Below are 19,818 nucleotides of genomic sequence, written 5' to 3'. Positions count from 1 at the left end.
AGCATGATTGACAACCAGCTTGTTTTTCTCTGTCTTCCTTGAGCATTTACAAGAGCAGAGGTCTGGTGTGTTGGAACATCAGCTGGAAGGTGTAGAGGACTGTGTCCAAGTACAAGGGCTCTGGAGGCAGACAACCTTGGTTTCCATCACTCCCTGGTTACATATTCTTGAGAAACTGACTTTTCTCTGTGCTAAACTTCATTTTTCTCTTCTGTAAAATGAGAACATTAAGAGTGTCTATTTTTTAGATCAGTTGTGAAATGTAAGACAAAATTACAAAAGAAATCCCACAGCAAATTACCTGGCAAAAACTAAGCACTCACTAACACTAGCTAGATGTACATTCAGAAAAAGATTAATACAAATACAAATAATAGAGAGTTGTCATGTCCTGAGATCCATCAAAATGAGCCAACACTAGGTTAATCTGCGTACTGAAGATGATGGTGACATTTTAATATTTCAAAGCACTTTTCACACTCTTTCATTTTATTCCTCAGTTTTCACTGTACAGCCCCACCCTTTATTATGAATGACAAAACTAAGGCATAGGCAAATTACATAAGTTATATAGATTACATACCTTGTTAATAGCAAAAGACTAGAATCTAGGTCTACTAGTTCCTATTTTATTTTTTAACACTAACAGGAAGCATAATTTTGTGTAGTTAGTCACACAGAGATTGTGTTATTGCAGAAATTTAATAAAGCACCCATATAAACACCCCAGAAATAAGAGAGTTTACATACACAGGGTTTTGGGGTCTGTGCTAGAGATGAAATGTGGGTAAAGGGCCCCAGTGACCAGAGTTTTTACTGGGGTTTCATTACTGAGAGAGGAATGAATAAATCAATCAAGCTGGTCCAAAGAGTCAATCTTCTAATAACGTGGCTGATCTTTCTGGGGACCAGCCCCCATCCTGAAGCAATGTAGGGGGCCCATGAGGAGTTCCTTCAATAGCATAGGAAGAGCACTCCTGTCAGTCAGGAAAGCTCAAGGGTTTTTGAAGTCAAGTTGATAACCAGGCACAAAGTCCAGACATATTTTTTGTTATATCACACAGTATTACTTTGAAAAACCCAAGCCACCACCTCAAGTACTGTGAAGGGAATTCATTACTGATTAAACCAAAAGAATACTCAATCCCCTGATATGCCTTTTAACGATTTCTTTTGACATTTGTCACTCATACAGTTTGTACTGATTTCAGAAGTGGAACGGTATTTTAGAGGCCCATCTGAGCCCCTGAGGTAAGTTCTCATCAACAACTCTCTCTCTCGAGGACTGGACAATGGGTCTGCTTAGAGACAGTTTTCCATTGGGCAGCCCTATCAGGTAGTCCTAAAGTGTGATACCATCATGGATGCAGTTTACTCTAGAATTCTTGCCTGTGTTTACCAGGTTTTCAATGATGAACATAAGTGACTTGTTAACAGGAATTTCTTTTTAAAAAAAAAGGAGTAGCAGCCTATAATGTGGTATAGCCATAAAATGGCACTATGCAGCAATTATGAAGAATAGAAAGAAGTCCAAAATATAGCTTTAGATAAAAACATCAATGCTATATAAAAATCATTATTAAATTTAAAATATATATCTACCCTTACATATACATACACATATACATATATCTAACCATAATATAGCTTTAGATAAAAATGTCAGTGCTATATAATAATCATTAACTTTAAAATATATATCTACTCTTACATGTACACACACACATAAATGTATCCTTACATACACATATAAACACACAAATATGTATCCCTATCCTTACATTATACATATATGTACATATAAATACATAGATATTTAACATACACATATTAAAAGTATGTATATGTATACATATATTTTATATATACATATACATATATGTATGTATATGTAATAGGTGTATATATACACATATATGTATATGATGTTAGGATATATATATTTTAAAGTCAATAATGGTTATCTCTGGTAAGCAATATTGGGAGAGTCAGTAAACATGGAGGAAAATTGGCTTCTTCCCACTGGATACTCTTCTATAGGTTTGGGTTTTAATATATAGGTGAATGCAAATATGCCTTATTGTCAAATTTTCTTCTTTATGTTTTTTTTTTTTTTTTTTTGAGACCGGGTCTTATTCTGTCACCCACGCTAGTGTTCAGTGGCTCGATCTTGGCTCACTGCAGGCTTGAACTCCTGGCCTCAAGCAGTCCTCCAACCTTAGCCTCCCAAAGTGCTGGGATTACAGGTGTGAGCCACTGTGAATGGCCTGTGCCAAGTTTTCTCTTTGTCAGTGGCAGGGAGTGGCCACAATTATGAAGTGGAAAAAAGGTATCTTCCCTACTTAGAGGAACTTACAAGCACTTAGTAAAGTCATATTTTATAATAAAAAGTAAGATAGAAAAAAAAATCAAGCAAGGAAGAGAAGATAGGAAAAGGAGAGGAATGGAGGGAGGGAGAAAGAGAAGGGGCTGGCATGAGTTCCATGACTGTACCGCATGTTGTGGAGAATTTGACAAATAGCAACTATAACTAGTTCCTTTATAGAAACATAGCAAACTCAGTCATCAGCCCTGATGTTGTTACGTAGGTATTTAAGATAAGTTTTTGCAACAACTGTTCTTTTCTCTCTCTCTCTCCTTTTCTTTTTTAAAATACAGGATCTTCCCCTGTTGTCCAGGCTGGAACGCAGTGGCACAAACTCAGTTCATGGAAGTTTCCACCTCCCAGGTTTAAGTGATCCTCCCTCCACAGCCTCCCAAACAGTTGGGACCACAGGCGTGTGCCACCATGCCTGGTTAATTTTGTTTTTCTTTTGTAGAGACAGGGTCTCTCCATGTTGTCCAGGCTGATCTGAAACTCCTGGGCTCAAGTGATCCTCCTGACTCAGCCTCCCAAAGTGCTGGGATTACAGGCATGAGCCAACATGCCCAGCCAACTACTGTTTTTGTAGTCCGGAAATTATCCCCATAAATTGTGTAGCCAAGGTGACAAAGAGGTTATTAACAATTTTATGACACATTTCCCTTTTCTTCTATGCCGCTTCTAAAGTGTTTAATTTTATTAGCATAGTAATATGGATTTAATGATAACACAATGGAGAAATCTGGAATTGCAGAATGAATGGTGATGTTACACTGCTTTCTGGGCAGAGAATTTTATCTTGATTAAAAGTTAGTGATTTAGGGGTACTCTTAAGATTATAAGCTTCCTTTTATAGAGCTTTGGAACAAATAAATGTTCTTAATAAACAGCAGGAAGTGAGAAGGGGCTGGACTCAGAGGGGTGACCTGTTAGGAGGCATTGTCTAGTCTCAGGACAGCAGGCAGAGTAATTGCTAATTGAAGGAAGCTTTCAAGGATAACTCTGGGAGTCCTCATCTGGGCTGAAGACAGGACTACTACCAGAGGGGCAGAGGGATCAATGGGACTCCAAGTGTGTGCATGTCACAGAAGCCCTGGCCCTGGTCTCCCAAGGCAGGGATGCCTGAGTGCTACTTGTCATGTGTCTCTCTGGCTGACCACAGCTGGCTGTCAGGCCCTACAAACATCTCTGCAGCTCTTTCTGGGGCAAAACGTCTTCCCTTCCAGACATCCAATGTCTTAATTCTCCTGACCTTAGAGCCCATCTTAAAACAAAATGAAAAAAAAACCAGGGGATCAAGTTGTTGGATGACACGTTGCAGAGTTTCTCCTTCTTTCCCAATTACACGGGGTGTCTAAGATTAGATTAGCTAAGGCCAACAGTGCAGACTATTGTGCACCTGGCTAGCAGAGTCTTCCTTAGGCATTAAAGTAAAAACACTTGATCACATAATACCACCTACCAACATTCAGCCTCCTCTGCCCATCAGCCTTGCTGACACAGGGAGTGGTGAGTTGTGTAGAGAAATGACTCATTCAGATATGACTTAATCTAAACCATAAGTGTATGATTTATTAATGCGCCATTAGTCCTTACACCATGAGAGCCATTCCAGAGAAAAGTCCTTTTTCTCCTGAGAACAATGCCAATGGCTGGCTTTGTGACATTCTGGAAGCCCCATGCAATGCCTTCAGGAGCACAAGGGTTTTACTTTATCACCCTTGCTTATGTTCCACATAATTGAAATCACTGGAAGCTGCAGCAGTGCTGGCTCCTTGCACAGCAATATGTGAGCACTGCAGAACAATCAGCTGGAGAGACAGTATGGACTACATGGAGAATGGAGATAAGGACAAAGTGAAGAATACACAGGAACCAGTGCTTCCTACTGGAACTAAGCAACTCCAAGCTGCTTCCATCAGCAGCTAGGTCCACTAGGGAGGGACCTACTGGGAGGTGATTGGATTATGGGGGCGGTTTCCCCCATGCTATTCTCATGATAGTGAGTGAGTTCTCATTTGATCTGATGGTTTCATGAAAGGCTCTTTCCCCTTTGCCTTCTCTTCTCTCTCCTGCTGCCATGTGAAGAAGGCACCTGCTTCCCTTTCTGCCATGATTGTAAGTTTCCTGAGACCTCCCCAGCCATGTGGAACTATGAGTCAATGAAACCTGTTTCCTTTATAAATTACTCAGTCTCTGGTATTCCTTTATAGCAGTGTGAAAATGGACTAATATACTTGCCCTTCATCCCAACGATGGGTTTAAGACTAGAGACTTTTCAAATAGTAAGTTTTTTGCCAAATGCCTCTAGCTGTAGAAATTCTATTCATGGTTTTTGTCCATTACACTGGAAGTCCCACCACTTCTTAGATGGTGGAGATTAAAACAGCGATTGCTTGTGCTGGTGGTGGGGCTGGCGGTGGGAACATTGAGGATAAGGTGGGAGCTGCTCAGCTCAGACACTACTGAGATAGTGGGTATGGGCCACATAAACTTCTATGGAAGAGGTGCCCTTGCTGTACAATTCCTTCAACAAATACTCATTGATCACGCACCATATCTGGGGATGTAGCTGAGAACAAAACAAAGCTCCTGTTTTGAGGAGCTTTGTAGAGAAAATAGAAAATAAGCAAACAAACTGATGTTTTTAAGTGGCAAAAGTGCTATAAAGGAAACAAGTAGTGAGTGGGATGAGATGAGGGGAGGAGAACTTCAGGTAAGGTGGCATCAGAGCATCAAGCTGAACCGAGGGTGAGCAAAGCTGAGCTCAACAGTAAGGCTAGGACTGAGCCAGCCACGCAGAGATCTGGAGAGGGGAGAGGGCACTATCATTCTGTTTCTGTTTTTGTATTGGATTTAAGACACCACTATTGTACCTCTAAAAGAAAAAGAAAAACAACCTGCAATTATAATTGCAAATTGTAAATTACAAAATTGATTGTAAAATACATTTTGATAACAATGATATTAAAATATGTTAAAATACATGCCTTAGCATCAATATATGAGTTCAAAAGCCCAGAAGTGTTAAACAATAAAAAAAGGGCTTATCTAAGCAACCAAAACGAATTTGATATGTATATAGTTGGTGAATGACAGAGAAAAAGGTATGAAGTTTCAGGGGGGCAAAAGGATAAATCTTGAGGTCTTAGTTTAATTAAAAATGGGTGACGATACCATTTACTGAGATAGGAGAGACTTTCAGGTTGCCAAGATGTCAATTTTGGACATCTTTTATATATCTTAAGTGACAATTAAGAGAAGGAGGGTTAAAAGGAAGCTTAAGATTCAGTGAAAACTCAAGACTTATGAAGACTTTTGCTCCATATCCATCAGGAAACCAGAAATCCCTGAAATTAATAGCCGAATGAATAGAATAAGGTCAACATTATTTTAATATATATTTCTATGTCATATGCATACTATGTCACCATAATCTGTAAACTGTTAAAGTGCCAGAAAATGCTTCTACATCATTTTCATTCTGACAGGAAGTAGATAGAAATGGCATGTTATCTACAAAGCCAAGTTCTTTCAAAATTTACAGCTTAATTTCACCAATTGTTTAGAGTGATAAATTTTTCATTGAGGCCATTGACCAGCACAATAATTGTGTCTACACAGCATGTTTATACAAATACCATGGCATCTGTTATATCCTGTTCATGCTGTGACCTTCCCAGAAGGTAGTTAGGGATTGAAACTAGTACCCACAATAGTGTAGATCAGAAAAGCAGTATCAGGCTCTAGTGACATGTGTAGGTAGTGGCAGGACTAGAATTAGAACCAGATTTCTACAGTTGCACCCCTGGTTCTTTTCTCCAAATGCTAAAGCACTTGCTTATTTGATTTTCCTGTTGTCTTTATCCTATCCCCAGGCTCTATTTGTGTTTCTGTAGTGAAATTAAGGATAACCGCATCTGCATGCTGTACTTTCTTAAATAGATTTTTCGAATCTCCCATACTCCCACAACCATAAATGACAAAATACAAGCATGCTCAAGATCATTGTGCCCCACAGGGAAAAAGGCTGTTGCTATGTTTTGGAAACAGATCAGTCTTGGTATTTAAGTATTGTTTGAACAAAGATTAACTGAGCCTGTTCTCCTCCCCCAGGTACTCAGACCCAGAACATATTGTTTTCACTCCAAGAAAGAGTCTGAATGTCTCTTTTCCGAGAAAGATGAAGAAAAAGTACTTTTTTCATGAATTTAATGCTCATTAAAGTCAATAGTTGGAAAGCCTAGCTAATTAGCAGACTTCTTCAGAGGGCCTTTAAATAATATAGTGACTGTATTTTTATTATATTGAAATCTCCAAATATATATAGTTAGAATCTTCAAGGTGGGAGGAAGAGGAGAAATTGGATTTCTCTAAGCTCCCTAGTGACTCTGATGATGACTCATTTGACTTCTCTCTCTCAGATTGCCCCATCTTTCTCGTGTGTTATAATCACTTCCCCTCTACTGGTTTCTTCTCATACATTTAACTTGTTCAAGTACCTTTCATCTTTAAAAACAGTCAAGGCACAGCCCTTGATTTAACCATAGGAAGCCCACTCCCCACCATCCTGCCCACAGCTCTCTTCTTCCTGTGTAGCCAGCACTGCTTCTTTGAGCTTCTGAAAGCTGTAGTCACTGCCTCTTGCTGGTAACTGAAAGCACACTTCTTAGTTTGCATATTCCCTGTCTTCTTGACAGCACTCATGACTCGCCATCTCCTTTTCTGGAACACTGTTTGCTTGGCATTCACAATGTCACCCTTTTCCAGTTCTTTTTCCTTTTCCGGACACCACTTTACAGAGAATTAACATTCCTCCTTTTCCCACTGACCCTGAATCAAGAAAGAATCATGTTTCTTTCTTTATTTTTTATATCTTAACTGTTGAGTGGTGGATTTTCAAGCATACATAAAAGTGAAGAAAACAGTATAATGAACTAGGTGTACACATGACTGCATCTTAGCAATTATCAGTGCAATACACACCCATATTACTTTTTCTATACTTCATCCATTTCCTCCCCACTCCCTGACTTAAATCAAATCCCAGACATTATATTATTTAACCTGCAAATATTTCATCATATATATGTGAGAATATATAGATCTCTCTTACTATATATACTAAGAATTTCTTTCAAAGAAAAGATAATCACAATATCATAATCTCATCAAATGTGGTTGTTATAATTCCTTAATATCAGTCTAATAACAATCCTATTTTCACAATTTCTTCTCTCATAGATTTTTAAAAATTAATTTCGTTGAATTGAAATCTAAATAAGATACAAAGATAAAGATTCATTGGCATGTCCCTTAAGTATTTTAATTTATAGGCTCTCCTACTATATTCCCTGCCTCTCCTTGCATTTTATCTTGATTCAGTTGAAAACTCTGGGTCATTTATCTTATAAAGTTTCATGGGATCTGAAATTTGGGGAAGGTGTCATTTTGGCATCATTTAACATGCATCCCTGATCCTTGAATTTTCTAGAAATTATTGGTTATATCTAGAGGTTTGGTCAGATTCAGGTGGAATTATAAAAAGATTCCTTCATAGGTGATCGTGTGAAGCTCCATCAAAAGGTACCCATCTGGTTTTCTCTCCTTTCATGATGCTAACAGTCACAGAATATCGTAATCTACTCCAATCATTCAATCAATTTCTTTTCTGGAATTATTCCAAAAGAGAAACTTTTTTCATCATGTATTTGGCTGTCCTGAGTTATGATTGTATAGGAAAAATAGGATAATCTACTGATACTTTCTCTTTAAACTAGTATTCAAAATAATAAAATTAGTTCCCTAGTATTATCGAAAGATTTCAAAAGACTTTAAAAAAATTATTAACGATTTTATGAGCTCAGGGATTAAACATAGTCAATCTGTTTCAATCCCTTGCAGTTATTCCAATTAATAATCAAATTTGCCTCCCTTTGGCTTGCGGCAGCGTATTCATGTTGATTTCTGGGTCACTTTGACATGGCTCTAGTTGTCTTCCATGATATCCTTTTTGTGACAAACTGTTCTAGGATTATAATTTCCTGTCCCATACTGGGAAACAGCCAGTTCTCCAAAGAGCTCTGGAACCATTCAGTGAGAAATTTATTTAGATGCAACATTCTGGGTGCTAAGCATGCCCATTAACCTGATCAGTCTTACGTCTTTCCTTTCTTTCAGCATTGCCAGAAAACTCATTTCTCAGTGACACCATTACAATTACTCATTTGATTATCCCACAATACACATATAAGAGTCTCAGAAAAATAGTACCATCAGCATTATATGGTAATATCTACAAGCACTTTAATATTTTCTTATTGGGGGTACACTTTTTTCCATAGATAATATTTTACTAGGTAAGAACAATAATATTGATATGTTTTAAATTTTCTTGGAGTGGTTCTTCTTTATGAGGTTATATCACCCAGTAGATACACAGTTATAATGTGATTATTATGCATTGCTTTTCTTAAAATTTAATTTTGTTTTAAAGCTATTAAAATCAGGTTTGTTAAAGAAAAATCATCATTCTATCTGGATCAAAATCACTTTCAGGGCTAATTAAAAATGTAGCTTCCTGGATTCACGAAGCCAGAATTGCTGAGGAGATAGCCCGAGAATCTGAATTTTTAGCAGACTTTTTTTTAGGTAAGAATGTCCCAGTTATTTTACCACAAATGAATTAAACAAGATGTAGGCACCCTCAGCTTTCTAGTGGCTCGTGGCAAAGAAAGCCACAGGCCCTGGGCTGATTGCCTTCCTGCATGAACGGCCTCATTCATTTCTCTCAGGTACCTTACCCGCAGGATCATTTCAGTGAATACCATGAGGTGGAAAAAGACAAGGAAACACTGTCCTAGGTAACTTTTTTTAAAAGTTTATTTCATTTATATGTGTGTGTGTGTGTGTGTGTGTGTGTATATATATATATATATTTGTTTTTTGAAATGGAGTCTTGCTTTGTCACCGAGGCTGGAGTGCACTGACATGATCACAGCACACTGCAACCTCAAAGTCCTGGGTCTCAAGCAATCCTTCTGTCTCAGCCTCTTGAGTTGCTGGGACTCTAGGCACGAGCCACTGTGCCAGGCTCTAGGCAGCTGCTATGCATAGTGAAATTTGAGGACCACCGCCTTGAATATCCGTGTGCTTGGGTTCTTCTGTCTGGGCCAGATTCCTTACTCACTACTCTGCAACCCTGTCTGAAACAATTCCATCACACCCTCGCTTCAATTCCCATAACCACAGATTTGCAGGGTCTCATACCTGGAATCTACAGCCATACCCCTCATTGTCTTTTGGCCATCAACTTTTAAATGTGTCCCAAAGGCTCCGAATCAATATGCTTCAGCCCCAAAGTGGAAGGCAAATCTCCCATGTGTCCTAAATCAACTCACCAGGACTGTATCCCACCTTTCTGCAGTCTAGCAAATCATTTTAATTATAACAGTTGGGATGAAATGTTTCACCCCCACTAGACTATATTGTTATTAATGGCAAGAACTTTATCTTCTGCAATTTAAATATTTCTCAGTAGTGTTAATATTACATTTTATATAAAGGATACTCAATAAACAATAACTTCCACCTGAACTCATTTCTGAGCTAGCAGAGGAATTGGAAAGGAGTGAGTTTAAATTCACCTCTGCTGCTTAGTAGCTATGTGACTTTAAACAAGTTATTCTACTATTCTGATAATTAGGTTTTTCACCTGAAAATTGAGAGGAGATATCATTTCATAGGGCTGATGTGGAAAAGCTTATAAAACACCTGGGGAAAACCGCTAGGCTACGGTAGGTGCTCAACAATCATCAGTGTCTTCCCCTGACATTTATCTTATGAGGGAGGCATTGGCTGCCAATCACAGATGATAAAGTGAAGACTCAAATAGGCAACAAAAGAGGTTCTCAATGTTATCTGGGGGTGGCACCCATCTTATAGGGTTCATGTGAGGATTTAATCAGACAACTCATGTACATTATCTAAGCTGAGCCTAGCATGTAGTATGTATCCCCTTAAATGTAAGCTTCCTAAGAACAAGAATTTTGTCTCTTCTCTTCATTACTGGGTCCCAAGCACCTAAAACTGTGTTTGCTGCATGGTAGAAACTCAATACATATTTGTTGATACATGTTTGTTGATAACACAGATATTAATTCCCAATCCCCATTTTCAGTATTTCATTCATTGTGAACCTAACATTGAGAAGCTTCTGCTCACCATATATCCTGCCTGTGTTGGTGTACATTCAGCTCACTTCTGCTGGACACAAGAAATAAGGAGAAAAGGCTCCTGTTTAGTGGCTTGACGGATCATGTAATAGAAAAACATTAAAATCCACCTGGGCAAAACAAAAAAGAAAGACATAGTGTGAGATGTAGCCAATCTCTGTGGGAGAAGGGGTTAAGAGAGAATATTGGAGTTAAACAACATGATTCAAGGGAGCAGCTTTGAAACAATGAAATAATCTAGAAATGATTATGATGTGGGTACATAGCAGGTGGTGGGGTAGAAAGGAGGCGGGGGGAAGAGAAAATTAGAAACAGCAGGGACAGGGCTGGCATTAGCACAGGCAGCGAGGTGAAAGCTGGCACTGGAATAGGATTAGGCTACTAGAACAGCAGCTGATTGCAGTCAGGACAAATGGACACTGAGCTGGTGCCAATAATGGCAGAAAATAAAGGAGAAAGCAAATAGAACCTGAAGTGGCAGTAAATTTAAAATTAGACAGATGACCATGTAGTCTAAGACCCATTTATTAATCCCTGCTTTCACTCTTCTGTAGTAATATATAGTCCTTACAGGCCTGGTTCTCTCCCCCTCCAATAACATTTCCCCCAAATATCTTGAAGGAATAAATGAAAGAATAAATTATAAATTACGGCTTTTTTGAGCACTAAGCAATTTCTAAAGGAATGCAAGGATCCCCTAATCAAATAGCTCTATATCAATAATAGGACTTTTTAAAGGAGCAGATCTGTTGTGTGGGATAAATCAGAGATTAGTGTGCCAATGCTCCAAAGAAATGACAGGAAGGTAGAAGAAGGTCTGCAGTAAGTAGATTTAAGTTTGTGCATAAATCAAAGAGAACCTGCAACCTGGTAGAGAAGTTTAACAGGCACTCTCAACCTTTGAAATGTTAAAAAATAGGATTGCTGTCAGAAACTAAGACTTGTCTTACAAGATTAAGTTTTTATCTCTATCTTTATTCAGAAATGAAACACGAAGTGTCTGGATCAAGAACAGACTATTGCTCACAGATCACCATCATAACATTGTTCTTCATGCCCCAGTTGCCCAAGGGAATGGCAGGTTGAGGACCAGATGTACTTGCATGTTCAGAGGATGCAGCACAGAAGAGGAACACCAACATTGTTATTATTATTATTATTCTTTGAGACAGGGTCTCCCTCTGTTCCCCAGGCTGGAGTGTAGTGGTGCGATCTTGGCTCACTGCAAGCTCCGCCGCCTGGGTTCACGTCATTCTCCTGCCTCAGCCTCTCGAGTAGCTGGGACCGCAGGCACCCGCCACCACACTTGGCTAATTTTTTTTTTTTTTGTTTTTTTTTTTTAGTAGAGACGGGGTTTCACCATGTTAGCCAGGATGGTCTCAATCTTCTGACCTCGTGATCCACCCATCTCGGCCTCCCAAAGTGCTGGGATTACAGGTGTGAGCCACTGCACCTGACCGAACTCCAAAATTATTAAACTCTGAACTTCTGTAAGTGACTGACATATCTGCCCTTCCTTTCCTCCAGGGTCTGGGGAAGAGCGAGAAAAAGATTTTTCTGCTCTGGATTGCTCTGGAAGGTAAACATTTTGAGTCCATGTGTAAGATTTAGGTTAAGGTCAAGATTTATCTGTTTTTGTTGTTTTCCCTATAAATGTCAATTTCTCCAGCACTATTTGTTTAAAAGCCTATCTCTCCTCTGCTGAGTTCTTCCTATAAGTTTGTCAAAAGTCAATTTGGCATCTTTGTATGAGTTTATTTCTGGATTCTCTATTCTGTTTTATCGATCAGTGTATCTATCCCTCTTGATTAGCTAGATAGTAATCCTACAGTAAGGTAGAATTCCTCCCACTTCATTCATATTCAAAATATTTTAAAGTTATTCTAGTTTCTTTTTATTTCCATATGTATTTTAGGATAATCTTATCTACATTTATAAAATATGTTACTAGGATTTTGATAGAATTTGTTTTAAATTTGTATATCAATGTAGGAAAGACCTGACATCTTTACTATTATGTTGATCTTCCAATCAATGAATATGGTATATCTCTCAGTTTATAGCTGTTGTCTTTTAATTTAGTTTATCATGGTTTTTAGTTTTCAGCACAGAAGCCGTATACATATTTTGTTAGATTTACACTTACATTTCATATTTTGAACAATTGTAAATGGTATTGTTTAAAAATTTTGTTGTTGTCTGTGTGTTTACTCCTAGTATATAGAAATAAAATTGATTTTTGTATATTTATCTTGTAACCTATGACTTTGCTGAGCTTGCTCATTAGTTTTTTATTGTGATAAAATATACATGAGATAAACTTCCTCATTATCATCATTAAGTTTACAAATCAGTTGCATTAAGTACCTAAATACCTTATGTAATCATCATCTCTATCTATCTCCAGAACTTTTTCATCACCCTAAAATGAAACTCTGTGCTTATTAAACAATAACTCCCAATTCTGCCCTCACCCCAGCCCTTGGTAACTACCATTCTACTTTTTATCTCTATAAATTTAACCATCCCAGGTACCTCATATAAGTGGAATCATACAGTGGTTATCCTTTTGTAACTGGTTTCTTTCACTCAGTGTGATGTCTTCAAGGTTCAACTATGTTGTAGCATGTGTCAGAATTTCATCCCTTTTTAAACTTAAATAATATTCCACTGTAGGGATAGACCACATTTTGTTTGCTCATTCATCTGTTGATGGACGTTTGGGTTGTTTCCACCTTTTGGCTACTGTGAATAATGCTGCTATGATTATGGGTATGCAACTATCTCCTGGAGTCCCTGCTATCAATTCTTGTGGGTATATACCCAGAAGTGGAATTGTTGCAATATATGATAATTCTATGTTTAATTTTTGAGGACCTGCGGTAATGTTTTCCACAGTAGCTACATTGTCTTACACTCTCATTAAGAGTTCCAATTTCCTCACATCTTCACCAATACTTATTGTTTTCTGTCTTTTAAATAATAGCCATCATAATAAAAGTAACATGGTATCTCATTGTGGTTTTAACTGCATTTCCCTTTTTACTGGATTGTTGGTAATATTTTTGTAATTGAGTTGTAGGGGTTTTTAAATATATTCTGGATAATTAATTTCTTGTCAGATATGTCATTTGCAAATATTTTCTGCCATTCTCTGAGTTGTCTTTTCACTCTCTTGATAGTGTACTTTGATGCACAGAAGTTTTGAAATTTTGATAAAGTTTAATTCACCTATGGATTTATTTTGTTGCTTATGCATTTGGTGTCATACCCAAAAAATTATTGCCAAATACAATGTCATGAAGATTTTCCCCTACGTTTTCCTCTAAGAGTTTTATAGTTTTAACTGTGACACTTAGATTGATCCACTTTGAGTTAATTTTAGTATACGGTGTAAGACAAGGGCTCAAATTTGTTCTTTTGTTTGAAGATTCTAGGTCATTTGTGATCTTTAGGATTTTCTATATAGACAATCATGTCATCTTCAAATATGAACAGTTTATTTCTTCCTTTTGTATATGTGTGAATTCACTTTCCTTTTCTTGCCTTATTGCACTGGCTAGAGTTTTCAGCACTATGATAAATAAAAACAGTGAAAGCAGACATCCTTGCTTTGTTTCCAATCTTAGGATGAAAGCTTTCAGTCTTTTGTCATTAGGTACACTGTTCGTTGTAGGTTTATTTTAGATGTTCTTTATCAGGTTGAGGCAGTTTCCTCCTTGGTTAAGACTTTCTATTTTTCATTTTCAGTTATGACCAGGAACATTCATAACTGCTCAACAAAACTTTGAATTAGTGGCTTCTTTAACATCCTTCTTAGACAATTTTAATATCTGTTTTGTTGGTGTTGGCATCTATTGATTGTCTTTTCCATTCAGTTTGAGATCTTCCTGGCGTTTGGTATGAAAGTTTTTTAATATTATGTTGTGAAACTGCATCTTATTTAAACCTTCTGTTTTAGTTGGCTGTGTCTGACATCACTTCTTCAGGGGAAGGTGTTGTTACTGCTAGTGGAGAGTGAGAATTATGGCTCCCCACTGACATTGTGGTGAGATTGGTCCCATTACCACTGGGCAGTATTGAAAGTCCTGACTCTCTACTAGGCCTTATCTGACCTCATCTCAGCAGGAGGAAAAGATGCTTCTGGAGTTGAAGTCAGGTTGCACCGACACTGTGTGTGTATGGAGGTAGGCTGGGGTGGAAGTGGAGACTCATTACCATATGGTGAGTAGTTTCTAGCTCTCTATTTGGCCTTCTCTGATACTACCCAGACAGGGACATTGGGGCACCTCATTACAGCCTAGTAAGGGTCAAAGTCGAGGCTTTCCACTTAGTCTTTGCTATCATGGACAGTGTAGGACCATAGATTTTTCTGTGGTGTTTTCTTGGTGTGCGTTCCTTGGACCCGGAGTTCCATAGCTGGCCTGCATTCCTCTCTCCACCTCTAAGATGTTTTCTTATGTTTATTTCATATTTAACATCCAGGGTGGTAATTAAATGGAAGAATATGGAAAAGTACAGTTGCTTTTTGAACATTAGTTTTGAACTGCACAGACCCACTTCTCTGAGTTTACCCAGGGATGACTGTACTTCTGTAACTTTTATCTCCCTGGATGCAGAATTCTAAATGGACTGTGAAAGTTCATAACAAAGAAAACCGTGGGGAAGACAAATCTGGAAATGAAGAAAATAAAAATTAAATAGTAAGACCACCCATGGAGCTCATGGCAAAGCCTGGATTGAATCTGCTGTATCTTAAGATGGTGCCTCATTCTAAATTTAAGTCACCCTTGTCATTAGGAAAGTGTCAGAACTTCTCAGTAGGTGAGGAGACAGTCTAAATTTGAGAAAAGAAAGGTACAACAAAGGTTTTGAGGAAGCAAGCTGCTAAGTGGATTTATTCATGTTTGAGAAATCAAACATATGGTTAATGCACTCTTTAACTAGAAGCCAACACTAGGGAGGAGTAGACAGAAATCACGGGGAGGGAGCCCCCTGACATTTCAAAAGACTTTGCCCTGCAACATCTCCACATTTAAGCTTTTAGTTAAATGTAGCCACATCACAAGCATGTTCCATACCCAGATATTGTCTGCACATTATTCCCAAAATGTTCCCTGGGTCTTGATAATATTAATGAGATTCTCCCCCACATTAGACCCCTTTGGCTTGAGTCAGGAACAGAGTTAATCAGGGGGACAATCCAGTAGCACCCATCTCTGGGTTGCAGAAATATCTGAGGTGACCAGGCAGTGTTTGGAGTCCCCTCAGTTAGCTGGCAAAGTGAGTTGACAGCTTCCAAGACCCCAGACTTTCCAGGCTAGTAAGGAGCTGAGGTTATAGGCTCCCTTATCAAATGCTCTTTGGCAGCTGCCATAGCCAATCCAAGTGTAGTCCTAGAATAGAAATGACGTGGTTTCAGGAGCTGACAGATGGAACTTTAAGCCTTCCTTCCTGCCACATCTGAAGTTCTGTTTTAAAAAAATAGAAAACCGTGACAATAAACACTCCTTGAATGCCCTGTGGGAAAGTGTACCCCCTCAGAATTTACTAAAGTGGGGTGAAGCAGTGGGTTGTGGTGTTGAGAAAACATCCCTTCCCCTTGGCAGGATATTGGAATCTCACAGAAGTTTCTGTGGCTGGGAAGCAAACACGCTCTCTGCCCCATTGCTCTTATTCATCTTTAGACCTGATAATACAGTTTGAACTTCAAGTTACACTTTAAAAGGCATGCATTTTTGGCTGGGCGCGGTGGTTCATGCCTGTAATCCCAGCACTTTGGGAGGCCGAGGCAGGCGGATCACCAGGTCAGGAGATCGATACCATCTTGGCCAACATGGTGAAACCTCGTCTCTACTAAAATACAAAAAATTAGCTGGGCGTGGTGGCGCATGCCTGTAATCCCAGCTTCTTGGGAGACTGAGGCAGGGGAATTGCTTGAATTTGAGAGGCAGAGGTTGCAGTGAGCTGAGATCACGCCACTGCACTCCAGCCTGGCGACAAAGCAAGACTCCCTCTCAAAAAATAAATCAATCAATAAAAGGCATGCATTTTTAACTTTTACCTAAGGAAAGCATCCATTTAAAGAGTCTGAGAGACCTACTGTAGGAGCACTCAGTGATGTTTTAATTGTATTTTATTGCAAAGTATATAGTTGTAAAGAAGTATGAAGGGTAACAAGGTCAGAGAGCTGCTCAGAGAAATAAAATAATGCCTCGCTTGAAGAGAAAAAAAAGGCGACAGCTTTTTCATGCCGTTGGTTTGAAGTAGCTGAATGGAGGAGCTAAAAAGAAAAATTCTGTTTCTTCAGCCTGGAGACGGCCACATGGTCAAGGATGCCGAAGGAAAGCAGCTCTCAAGAAAAATGTTGCTTACTCTAAACACATTGGAATAAGCCAGTACCACACAAACGTTTATCTCTACGGATAAAATTAAATACATATTGTGTTCTTTGGAACATTTTTACCTTTACCCCTGAGATAATGACACTGACTTAGCTCACGAAAAGATTGTGGGCATTAATTAATTAATTTTGAGGCAGAGTCTCACTCTGTCACCCAGGCTGGAGTGCAGTGGCACGATCTCGGCTCACTGTAACCTCTGCCTCCCGGGTTCCAGAGATTCTCCTCCCTCAGCCTCCTGAGTGGCTGGGGTTATAGGCATGTGCCACTATGCCCAGCTAATTTTTGTATTTTTAGTAGAGACAGGGTTTCACCATGTCGGCCAGGCTGATCTCAAACCCCTGACCTCAGGTGATCCGCCTGTCTGGTCCTCCCAAAGTGCTAGGATTACAGGTGTGAGCCACCGCACCCACCCTGTGGGCATTAATTTAAATAAAGTGTATGTGAAGCACTTACTTACCATCCACAAGGAGACCTAGATCTGAGGTTGTTTTTCGTATTCTCATATAATAAAGGTTGCATTCTGTGATGTAATATGGCTTTAGTTTCAATTGTAATTTTGGCAACAAATAATTCTTCATCTGCACATGATTTTTATCAGCCAGGTGACAAGGCAAGTGCTATATAGAGGACAACCAGATGTCAATCAGAAAACTTGGTTCTGCTTGTTGATGTCACTAATTGTATTTCAGACAACATATTTTCTTGCTTTATTGTTTGTTTGTTTTTGTCCTGGTTTCCTAAGTTACAATTGTTTCATACCTGAAAATCGAATACTTGTGAGTTGCTTTGAGATCTCCTGGTGATGGCTAGAAAAAAATCATAGAAACAAATGCAACATCAGAATGAGAACAGTTAAATACTGACAGGGTTGGGTCCAGAAAAACATTCCTACTTATTTTTTAACCACACCATCCTTTGCTCCTGCATTTCTTTCTACAATTTTGTCTCTCTGACATTTATGTGCCCCAGTCTGACACACCTCTCTTCTCTCAGGAGGGCTAAGATCTTTCCAGACCCCAAAGGGTAAAAGTTCCCAGCTCTTTCCTTTCAGAAACAGAAAGTCAAATTCACTGATTTCTGTGGAAAGTACTCTTAATGACAAACGTTCAATGACAAACTTACTTTACCTTTCTTCTCACTTAATAGCCCTCTCGACCGGGTGCAGTGGCTCATGACTGTAATCCCAGCACTTTAGGAGACTGAGAGGGGAGGACCACCTGAGGTCAGGAGTTTGAGACCAGCCTGGCCAACATGGTGAAACTCCCTGTCTATTAACAATACAAAAATTAGCTGGGCATGGGGGCAGGAACCTGTAATTCCGGTTACTTGGGAGGCTGAGGCACGAGAATTGCTTGAACCTGGGAGGTGGAGGTTGCAGTGAGCTGATACCGTGCTACTGCACTCTGGCCTGGGAGACAGAGCAAGACTCTGTCACACACACACACACACACACGCACACACACACACACAGCCCTCTCTTTACAGCAAGGCTCTCTGGTTTCCTGGGTAAGGGATCTCAGCACGGTTTTTTGACACAGGGAGGGTTTGGAGAAGGTCCCAAACATCTATGTGCCCGCAAAGTGATGGGCTCTAAAGGCAATGTCTCAGGGATCACATTATGAGTTTTCAAGCTCAAGATGATTTAACAGACCTTGTACCCACCATCAGTGCACTCTGCTCCCTTTCTCATTCAACATTTACTGGAACCAGTAGTGATGTCCACTCATACTGCAGGTGCCTGAACACCATCCTGAAGAGGAAGATGTTTTGTGAGGCTCCAAGCCCTGAGGCTGCAGAGAAACCATGGAAGACCTGCTTATAAGCTCTGCAGTGGCCCTACATGGGGTGTTAGGGGAATAGGCAAAGCAGCTTCATGCTACTAAGGGTAGGGCCTCACAGGCTCATCACCCCATAATTGGCATATAACATTCACACACACAAAAAATTATTAGTTGAAGAAATGAAGGGTGAGAGGGAATAGCAAAGCAAAAGAGACAGGTGACAAGAGAAGGGCTATTGGAGGTGTCAATTTATACCAAAGAATAGAGAATTCCCCTACCCCCATTTGTTTTCTTTACCTTAAAAACAGAACACATTGTTTGGATATGATGGTATAAAATGTAAAATCCTCTGCTTTCCTGTAATTATCATGCTGGCTCTTTCCTCCCAGGCTCTAATTGATTCAGCTGAAGCTCTTTGACCCCCTGCTTATAGGCTTAGCCATGTTCCAAACTGGGATGATACTGGCCCTAGGTGTAGGGGGAGTCGCTGTGGGGGACTCATAAGACCTAGGCCAGTGTCCAGCATTCTATCATCCTTGCTTGCTACTAGCTCTAAAGTAACTGTGGCATCTTGCAAATTTCATCCCCTATGCTTAGGGATCTGTAGGGTCCTGTTACTCCCCTGCCTAAAACCCTCCACTGGCCTCTCATTGCTCTTAGGATATAGACAATCCTCCATCCCTTGACCCGGTGGGCTGCCTCTGTGGCCTTAGTTTTTAGCCTGCCTGCTCCTCTTACTGTCAATGCTTGGGTTACATTCGATCCCTCCTCATCACCATAATGGTCTTCTCCACTACAGGGCCATTGATTATGCCATTGGCTGTGGCTAGAACACTTTGTGTGGCATGAACACTTTCCCTTTCTTTTTTGCCTAGTTAATTCCTGTTCACTCTTGATCTGCTCATTAGGTCAGATCTTTCTCTCATAGCGTCCCACAGTGCTAGGCACCTTTCCCTCTGAGCACCTGGCACAGTTGCAATGTTAGACATTGGTCACAGGTTGGCTTCCCTGGGGACTGACTCTGGGATTCTGAAGTT

This window comes from Colobus angolensis, unplaced genomic scaffold (assembly GCF_000951035.1).
Source record: "Colobus angolensis palliatus isolate OR3802 unplaced genomic scaffold, Cang.pa_1.0 Scaffold148, whole genome shotgun sequence".
Taxonomy (NCBI): Eukaryota; Metazoa; Chordata; class Mammalia; order Primates; family Cercopithecidae; genus Colobus; species Colobus angolensis.
This window is presented reverse-complemented; position numbering follows the sequence as displayed.